This window comes from Rhipicephalus microplus, chromosome 7 (assembly GCF_043290135.1).
Source record: "Rhipicephalus microplus isolate Deutch F79 chromosome 7, USDA_Rmic, whole genome shotgun sequence".
Classification (NCBI taxonomy): domain Eukaryota; kingdom Metazoa; phylum Arthropoda; class Arachnida; order Ixodida; family Ixodidae; genus Rhipicephalus; species Rhipicephalus microplus.
This window is the reverse complement of record NC_134706.1, coordinates 6,205,279-6,214,777: the sequence shown is the minus strand read 5'-3', so window position 1 is coordinate 6,214,777 and position 9,499 is coordinate 6,205,279.

Here is a 9,499-nt window from a genome sequence, read left to right as displayed (position 1 = left end):
TGTTGTTGATGAGTGAGATTAGTTTATGAGCAATAAATAATTGTTCTTGTCTATTTCACATTTCTATAGTGTCATGAAGAAAAATATTTCGCAAATGACGCAAGAGAACCAAACAAGCCACAGCCATACATACGGACCACCTTCTAGAAAACACATTTGTACATATTAGTATAACCTTGTTTAGGAAACAAACCAGAAAGTTGTTAATCGGCAATAATAGCTTACTGTTGTAACTGCGGTATGAAAATGACCCAGGCAACATATGATACTCACCTGCGTTCATTGCGCTTATTGTTGGTCAGTATATCTGAATATTGAAAAAAGTGCTTTTTCTGAACTAGCTGTTTTGAATTAAGTCACCATCAAAGAAACCCTATAGCGAATTTTCTCCACACAACAATACGCTTCTTTAAGCGAAAAAAAAAACGTACGAGAACAAATTGTGTGCAATGATGTCATAATGAACATTCCGCCCAAATCGCACCAACCCTATCGACTTTCACAGCATCTAAAAGTCTGTATTTCAATGAGGTATACGTAGATCCTAATCAGCGAAAATGTAATTCGTTGTCTTCTGAGGAATACAGTGACTTATATTTCTAAGTTTCAATTATATTCGCAAAGCCAATGTCACGAAAATATCAAAAATTCTGTCTAAGACCTGTGTAGTCCCGGGCGCTGATTCCAGCGTAGTATTTAAACATAAAACTTTCACCTTGATTTTCTCCTCTGTAATATTCCTACAATGGTGAAAACTACGACCTTCGAACTTTTAGAGAACAGTTTGTCAATGAAAACGATTTATTGTTTGGTCTTCATGTTCCGATAGCCTCCTAAACGACCACCGATAACTTGTTTCTCTTGCTTTAGTGCGACCACGTGTCTTGAAACTAGTTCTCCGAAAGCTCACAAAGCGAGCGAACGCGATTCAGTCCAGCGACACCTCTGAAGGTATTTTAGGATTAGGTTCGAGTATGCATAATTAGGTTCCGCATGCGACCAATAACTTTCCCCATAACCGGTTCTTCTATTTAAGATGAACCGGTCCACTGCCCGATGATGTCTGAGAAGGGAACTTGGCAGCTTCAACGCACTAAACGGAGGAGATCAAGAAGCCGTCTTCAGCGCGTTCTGGAAGGTGTATGGGGAGGGAAAAAAATAAAGAAAACAAGAGAAGAAGGACGCATATTCGTCAAGTTCCGTATCTCTGTAGATGAGGGTGTTAGGCATGTCTGCACGTGCATATGTCAAACGGTTCCTTCTGTCTTGGCAAGAAAAACAGGGGAGAAAAACACGCCAGACTAGGCTGCCTGCCTGAGTACAAAGAATACTGAAGCACCTTTCGGGGGGGGGGGGGGGAGGAGAGGGGGGTCCTTCATGTTTTGGGCAGCCCAGTGAGGACAATGACGGAGCCCAGGTGGTGTCTAGAGGAAGTCAGTGTACAAGTTTCTGCATGAAAAAAAAAAAGTAACAAAAACCTGTGGATGCACGTTGTTTTCAAAAAAGAGAACCTCGCACCTCGTTCATTGGAGGAGGTTATTTTGCCCCTTGACTGGCCCATGACGATGCGTATTAGCCCCGGCCTGCTTCAGAGGTCGAGGCATAAAATAACGTCTCTGTGTCGCATCTATGCATTCTTGTCTACCGAGTGAACGAAGCAGCTGCTCGTCTTTCACTCCTCTGCTCCTTGACGCCTTGGACATGGAATACCCGTGCGTCGTCAACATGGATTCACCGTCAACGAGATCGGCTGAGCTTGGTGGACGCGACGATGTCCTTGAGCATGCTAGGTAAGTTTGGCCTTTCATTACGCTACTAGAGATATTTAATCGAACTGATCAAGCTCAACTTCATGGATATTGATGAAATAGCGAAGCCGGTGGTCTTCGCTTTTTCAGGTTATCACACTTCAATGCCTCGAAATACTTTCAGATGGGTAGTATCGCAACTTTTCAATAAACACAGTTTGTTAATGTGGTCATATAAATAAGTGCATTGCAGCCACCATGGCTTTCAACTTCGGGTTTCAGCTGTTTAGGACGCCGCGTTAACTAAAAGTATTAATCAGTGTCGTCACGTCAACAGTATGTATCGATTTTTCTACCACCTTTAGTTATTTATTTCAGTGGCAATGACAGCATTGATGAGAGTAAGCTTTTTTCATAACAATATTTATGTTTCATTGTCTTGCATTACTCTCACACACACTGTAGGATAGGTATACTATTCTCAGATCTCTGCAAAGGTGTTGATAAAGTCATTCCAAGGAAACTCGCTTCCCATCTTCTTCCAACTTGTATTCAAGAAATACATTGTGTTTTAAAATTAACAAATGCAATGTATTGTTCAATTGAAGGGGTAACTTTCCGTTCCCAACTCGTGTACCATGAGGCAGTTCGTTAGGCCCTTTGCTTTATATTGTATACTGATGATACTGTTAGTGTTTGTAATGCCACTGCATAACCGAAGTTGTTTGCCTATGAACATGCGTGCTTTGTTAAAAAAAAACTAGAAATTGTACTAATTCCTAAAGCACAAGAAGCGAAATTTGGGCGAGCTGGTGGTTTATGCTTGAATAAAACAACAGCGGAAAATTATAGACAAACAGGTAGAATAGATGACAACTTCTTTGTCTTATGTTTGGGCTAATTTTTATCCAAGCCGACACTTAAGGACCATTTAGACAAGTCTGGACAATTTACACAAATTCAGTACATAAGTTGCGAACGTACAAAAAAATGTCACGAGAAAATTTATGAGTAGTCTTCTTTTTTTTTTCAATCAGGCTCTTATCCTGTATCGTATTCGTATGTCGTATAGCTGTTCTACTTTTCTATTGTCGGGACGGCTGGTTGGGGTGTACATCTGCGCTAATTTCATTTTGCATCACCTGTTCACTTCGATCACGAATTTCTTTACCTTTTTCTTGATGCTAAGAAAGTCTGTGAATCATAAAGAAATCGGGCACCACACATTATCCTGTTGGGAAGGCAGACATCGCATATGTGTTTTTACACTGCATGCTTCCGCGGATATTTTTCCATTAAGCAAAATAACACTCTAGTTAACGTTTTCAAACTTACTCATTCACAATCAATCTACAGCTACGCTTCAATTGGTGAGCTTGCGTTTTTTTTTTTTTTTGCTTGATGGGGATGGGTGGAAGAATTGATATGGCTGTACCCTTTAGATCGGGCGGCGGCTGACGCCACATATTCATAATACTTAGGAACCAAAGACTAGATTTATTTTTTTCATTTAAATATTAAATTTAGGGACTGGTACTTCGCAGTAAAGAATTGAGCTTTCACTCGTGCCTTGATTACAGCCACCAATCAGATAACCTCCTAGTTATTTCTACCCGCTAAAAGTTTTTTTTTGCCCTCCCTGTCCCTAAACTTCAGTGCTTTAAAAAACTCTGCGCCATCATCCTGATCTGCAGACTGAAGCCCTTTACAGAACATTATCAAGTGTTCGGCTGTTTCCTCTTCTCTCGACATGCACTGCATACCGTGTCTACCTCTTCGTATTTGGGCTAATATGTCTTGGTTCGCAATACTCCCGTCCTGACCTCAAACAGTAGAGCACTACCCCTAGTATTATTATATATCATTTCCTTGGCACTTTCCTGCTGGAAAGTTCGATAAACCTCTAGTGTGGACTTCTTAATCTTGTCAATTTTCCACATGTTTGTTTCCGTCTCCTTCACTTTCTTCTTAACCGATAGTTCTTTTTGGTTTGGCTGCCTGCTGTATTTTACCCGTCAGTTTTCTGGTTCGCTTCCTCCATTTTGTATCGACATTCTTCATGTACAAGTTTAGTCAAAAACCTGTCAATTTTTCAGATGTCTGTTTCCGTTTCCTTCACCTTCTTCTTAACCGATAGTTCTTTTTGGTTTGGCTGCCTGCTGTATTTTACCCGTCAGTTTTCTGGTTCGCTTCCTACATTTTGTATCGACATTCTTCATGTACAAGTTTAGTCGAAAACCTTCCTAGCCCAACGCTCTTCCCCATTTCTCTTAATAGCTTCTCAAATTTTATCCTGCTGCTGGCTTCCCAACTCTCGAATGATGTCCATCCCATATCACCTTGTATTCCCTGATTTGATATATTCCTGTGAGCTCCTAAAGCAAGCCTACCTATTCCACGTTGCTTAATTTGTAATTTTGCTTGAACATTTGTTCTCATGGAGAAGACCGCATTGCTAAGCGTCAGACAAGGAACCATGACTTCTTTTCAAACTCCTCTCACAATATGATACCTATTGTAATTCCACAGTGCCCTGTTTTTCATCACCGCTGCATTCCTGTTACTTTCAGTCATCACGTATATTTCGTGTTCTCTTAGGTATTTGGTCCCATTGCTGATCCATACGCCTAGATATATGAATTTGTCCGTTATCTTTACCGTGACCTCCTGCATTCTAAGCTCACTACCTTCATTATCATTAAAAATGATCACTGCTGATTTTTCCTTAATGAATCTCAAACCTAACCTATCTCCCTCATTAGCGCAGATGTCTATCAATCCCTTCAAATCTTCCTTGTGTTCGGCCATTAGCACTATGTCATTTGCGTACATATGCTGGTAGTGCCTCTTCAATGAACTTTCCTTGTTTCACAGAAAGGCTGAAGCCAAGACCTCTCCACTCTAATTTATCCTCTAATCCTTGTAGGTACATTATGAATAACACGGGTGACAGTGGACACCCCTGCCTCAGCCCTTGTTTTATCTCTGTGGGCTTGGATAGCTGTTTTTGCTATCTTATAACTACCTTGTTACATTTATAGATATCCTTTAAATAATTATTGACTCCATCTTGCAGACCTAGAGTGTCCCGTATTTCGCACAAGCCCTATTGAACCACGCTGCTCCCTTGATAACCAAAAGTGCTAGTCACGGGGGCCTGTGTTCCTTTTCTGCTATTTCGATGCACTGCTTCAGTGAAAACAGATTGTCTTTCAACCTCCTTTGTTTTCAAAACCCATTCTGCAGTTCCCTCAGCATCCACTCATCCTCTATCGCTGCCTGCAGTCTTTCTTTTATAATGTCACTGTTATAGGATGGCAGTTGTTTATGTCGGCTTTGTCCCCTTTTCCCTTATAGATCATGCTCATCCTGCTAAGTTTCCATCCATCGGGACTTCATCGATTATTGTTTGCTCACTGCCTCTCTGAAAGGCTGTTTAGACTTGGAACCCAATGCCTTTATCAGCATAATTGGGATGCCATCAGGGCCTGTTGAAGTACAACTAGGAACCCTCTTCTCAGCCCTTTCCAACTCTCGTTGTTTTGAGAAACAGCGCTTTTGAGAGGGAGTTGTGAGAAACAGAGCGCGGTGGTGGGAGCCAATCATCAGGATGCGGCTGGGGCACAGCTCTCTTCATGGAAATGCGTTGGAGATGCAAAACGCGCACGACTGATTGCCTCCGCTGCAAAATACTGGACCCTAACACTGTGTTATCAAGCTATGTGCCTGACATTTCAAATAATAACGAGAGCGTATCACGCAGTTACACTTCTACTAAACAAAAATTTCACTATCTCAGAGGTAAAAACCGTACATCCACCTTCTTCTTCATGTGCTAGACAATGGCGTAACAAGGGTAGTTCAACCCTCGCAGTAATTTTCAAATTTGCAACACGCGCGAACAGTCATACAGATTGCTTGAACGGTCGTAAAGGATACTTGGCTGACTGCAGTAACACCAAATACAGAGAAATGATTTCTGCGCATTTATGGGCGCCACCATTTCACCGTTCACCAGGGGCGTAGCCGGAGAGTGGCAAACAGGGCAAGTTCGTCCCCCCCCACCGAATTTTTTTTCACCTTGGCATAGAAAGCGGAACATGACCATTTTAAGGGGGCACCCCTTACGAAATAGAGGTGGTGCCACCCCCTTCCCCCTGCCCCTAAAAATATATTTCTGGCTACGTGCCAGCCGTTGACCGTATGTTCTTACAACCGAAAGGTAAATTGTTCATCACAATGCGCTACGCAAACGACCCAGTTCATCTACAGAGGCATGTCAGCGCGCCGGATCAAGCGCTTTCACTGAACCAGGCGTCTTTCACTGCACTTATCTCTGGCTGCAACATACCATGCAGTGAATCCTGGAGCAAAGCAGTGTCAGTCGGTTTTTCATCACCAAACCAGGAACGATAAAGACCGCTTTGCAAAAACAGGCTGCTCGTCATTATGTGCCATATCATAATCATCGATTATTTTCGCCAATACATAATAATGCTCCTGAGTTCACCTGAAACTTTTACAGCCTCCATCACTATTGCTTGCTACCTAGCTTATTAATTTTATTTTACTCTTCTGTATGAAATTTTTTTTTTGCACATGGGGAACGTTTTTTTTTACTTGCGTGACGCATGTATTCCTTATCTCTTGTCTGTGGCTGTGATGTGCTCTGTGGTTGGAATATAATCAATAATATTGCGTCCCTCATGAAAAACGAGTTATATGCCAGTATAACTGACATACAATTCGGAAAAATGATGAACGAGGCCAACATTTTTGTGGAGCTAAGTTTGGAAGAAAAACGTGCGATGCAACCTTCAAGCTGCCTTCCCCGAAAAAAAAAAGGATTTTTCTAATCGAGCTGTCGCACCACGAAGAAATGAACTTTTTTTCCCCACAAGGGCGCAGGGCCTTGAATTTTGACAACACTGAAACTATAGACCAATCTATGGTAATCGATTGATTGTGCTCCAAGAACTCTAATGTCATTATTTCACAGTCATTAAGTATTATAATAACAAAGACGCCCTAATAAAGCAAAAAATTACTTATTCGGCACTGATACTCTAGGATTTATTGCAAATTCAAAGCGTTTTCAGAGATTACTGGCATGAGGGATAAGGGTGTGTATGGGGGTATCATAGGCAACATCAATTTTTCTCGTAATCGCCCAAGCCCGTCATGCGACATTCTCCTTAACACGAACGGTCGGGGCCTTTCGTCATGTTTCCCGTATTTTGACTCAGCACAAGATACATCAATTGAATCTCGAACTTACAGAAAGAACTAAATGGAAGCTACACAATATTGTTCAGGAACTTAAGGCATTAATGACGACGTCTGAGATAAACGGCGTTGAAAATTATTTCTCTCCTTGGATGCTGTCAAGACTAAAAATACAGTTGTCGGTCGAGGGAATAATATCTAAAAGGGACATGTTCACGACAGCTGTGCAGCAACTGGCACTATTTCAGATTTGTTCCCTGTATCCGTAGTATATTCACGTCTATATAAACGGTTCTTGGTATACAAATTTCTGCTCTTCAGCTTTCGTCATTTCATACTTGGCCATAGAGCAGGCATTTAGGTTATATCGAGTGACGTCTTCTAATTTTCGTAACTGTTTGCACTTCTATCTGCACTATGCTTTATAAAATCTAGAAAATAAGCACAGATATGGGTCATTTTAGAAATCGGCAGGCGTCTCTAGCATCCCTGCAAAGCGATAGAAAACTTTCTAAACGCTTACCTGTTACATGAGACCTTTAAACAACAGGCAAAAGCAAGATAAATAAATCACGTGATTGCATTTCGATGAATACCATGTCACTGCAGCATTCCAAGAAACACTGCAGCGGACACCGCGGAAAATAGTGCCCACAATGACAAAGGGGGAATAATACTGCCAATTGCACGCACTAAAATACGTCTACTTCTCAGACAGATAACCTGTAGCGTCACGAAAGACAAATGGTTCAACGAAATGTCTAGAAGTTCAGACTTATATTTATTGAACCCTGAATTGCATAAAAGTAAGCATTTCATTAGAGTTAAGAGAGAGTAGAATATTTGAAACATTGGTTCACCGCCTACGGCTTGGTATAGAGCATTTAGGCGAGACTTCCTACATAGGCGAAAACGTACGCCTAGTACTGAGTGTTCCTGCGGCCACCCTGACGAAGATGTACGTCCTCGGCTCCTCGAGTGCCCGAAATATGAGACACAAACAAGATTACATCGAGCAAGTTTGCAACTTCTAGTTAGGAGGTTTTTAACAGTGACGTAAATACTATGTCCATGGCCAACTGGAGGTGTTCAGAAAAAGAGTGCTTCTCGCCTTCAAAAGGTTTCTGAAGAATCAAACTCTTTATCTAAATATTTACCTATCGTATGCGATTTCGCCTGTGTTTAGAAAAAAAAATAACTAACAATTTTTTAGTACTATACGTACCCTATAATGGGAGAGCATAAAGCCGTCCCATGGGCCACACACTTGATGAGGCCGTGCGCACAGTTCATGCTAAATGAAATGTGTAATATTTAGAAAGTGTGTTTCATATGTGTAATCATTTGTCTCAGCGTGATGTGACCTTGTCGGTGGAACTTGTTTACATATGAGTCTACTGCCGTATCTGAACTGACCTGTGACGTTTGGCCAGTGTGTACTTTCACATCGCATGTTGTATTGTCTTGCATTTTGTGCCCTTATTGCTTATCTTACGGCACATCTCATCTACTAAGAGAAAATAAGTACCCGGTGCCACAATTACGGCACCAACCTCTTCTACTTCATCATTCTAATTAAATAATGTTCAAGGTGGAAGCTTCATCTTTGAAAGCTTTCGCCAATATCTCTCCACGTGACGTCACAAGTTTAAGAGTGTCGTTTTGTATTTTGGCAAAAATGGCTTTGATGAAAGCTTCCATGCTCACTTATCGGCCCTCTCAATCGACACTTATGTCCTGCGTAACAACTACGTACTATGTCCTGCGTAACAACTACGCAGGACATAGTAGGAAGCGTCAAAATGTATGGCGTCGTGAAGTTTGGTGTGTCAACTTAATGGTGGCGTCCCACCCTGATTTGGTTTTTCCTGTCTTAGCGCTTGTTGCCTCGCGGAAATTCGGGTTACCTCTGAATTTGGAAACCGTAATTTACTACTGCAAGGAATACTGTTTTTTTATACATTTTTATTTTTTTTCATGTTTTAGTCACCCACCTCTGCCTGCATTGCATTCTTGATCAAACTTATTCGTAGGCTTTCGTTAAAAATCACTTTCGCAATCGAGCATAGCCGCAACTGCAATCACGTTAAGCCATAAACGGGAGCTAGTGGTCATAAGTGACGATCTGAGAAAATGTGTGATACCTGCAAGTTAAGATACTCAGTATGTGAATTACATTTTTTGTAAAATTGCAATTACAATTTAAAGGTACATGACTAGATGTCAATAACTACCTTTTAAACGAAGAATTCAAGGGTAATAATAAAGAATCAACACATTTAACACCTTTATTCTGCTTTTAAGACTAGCGAGATGTAGAATTCAGCGTACCCTACAGCGGCATGAACTTGAGAGATTCCCTGTATTTAACACAAATGAAACTCGTCACAGCAACTTTGGCTATAGCATAATGAATTCTAAGCCCTGAACTCGGTGAGGCGCTTGGCCTGTCCAAACAATAGGTATTTCAGCGTGAATTTTGCTACAGTGCCAAATAAAATGTTTTTTTCTTATAAAGCTAATAA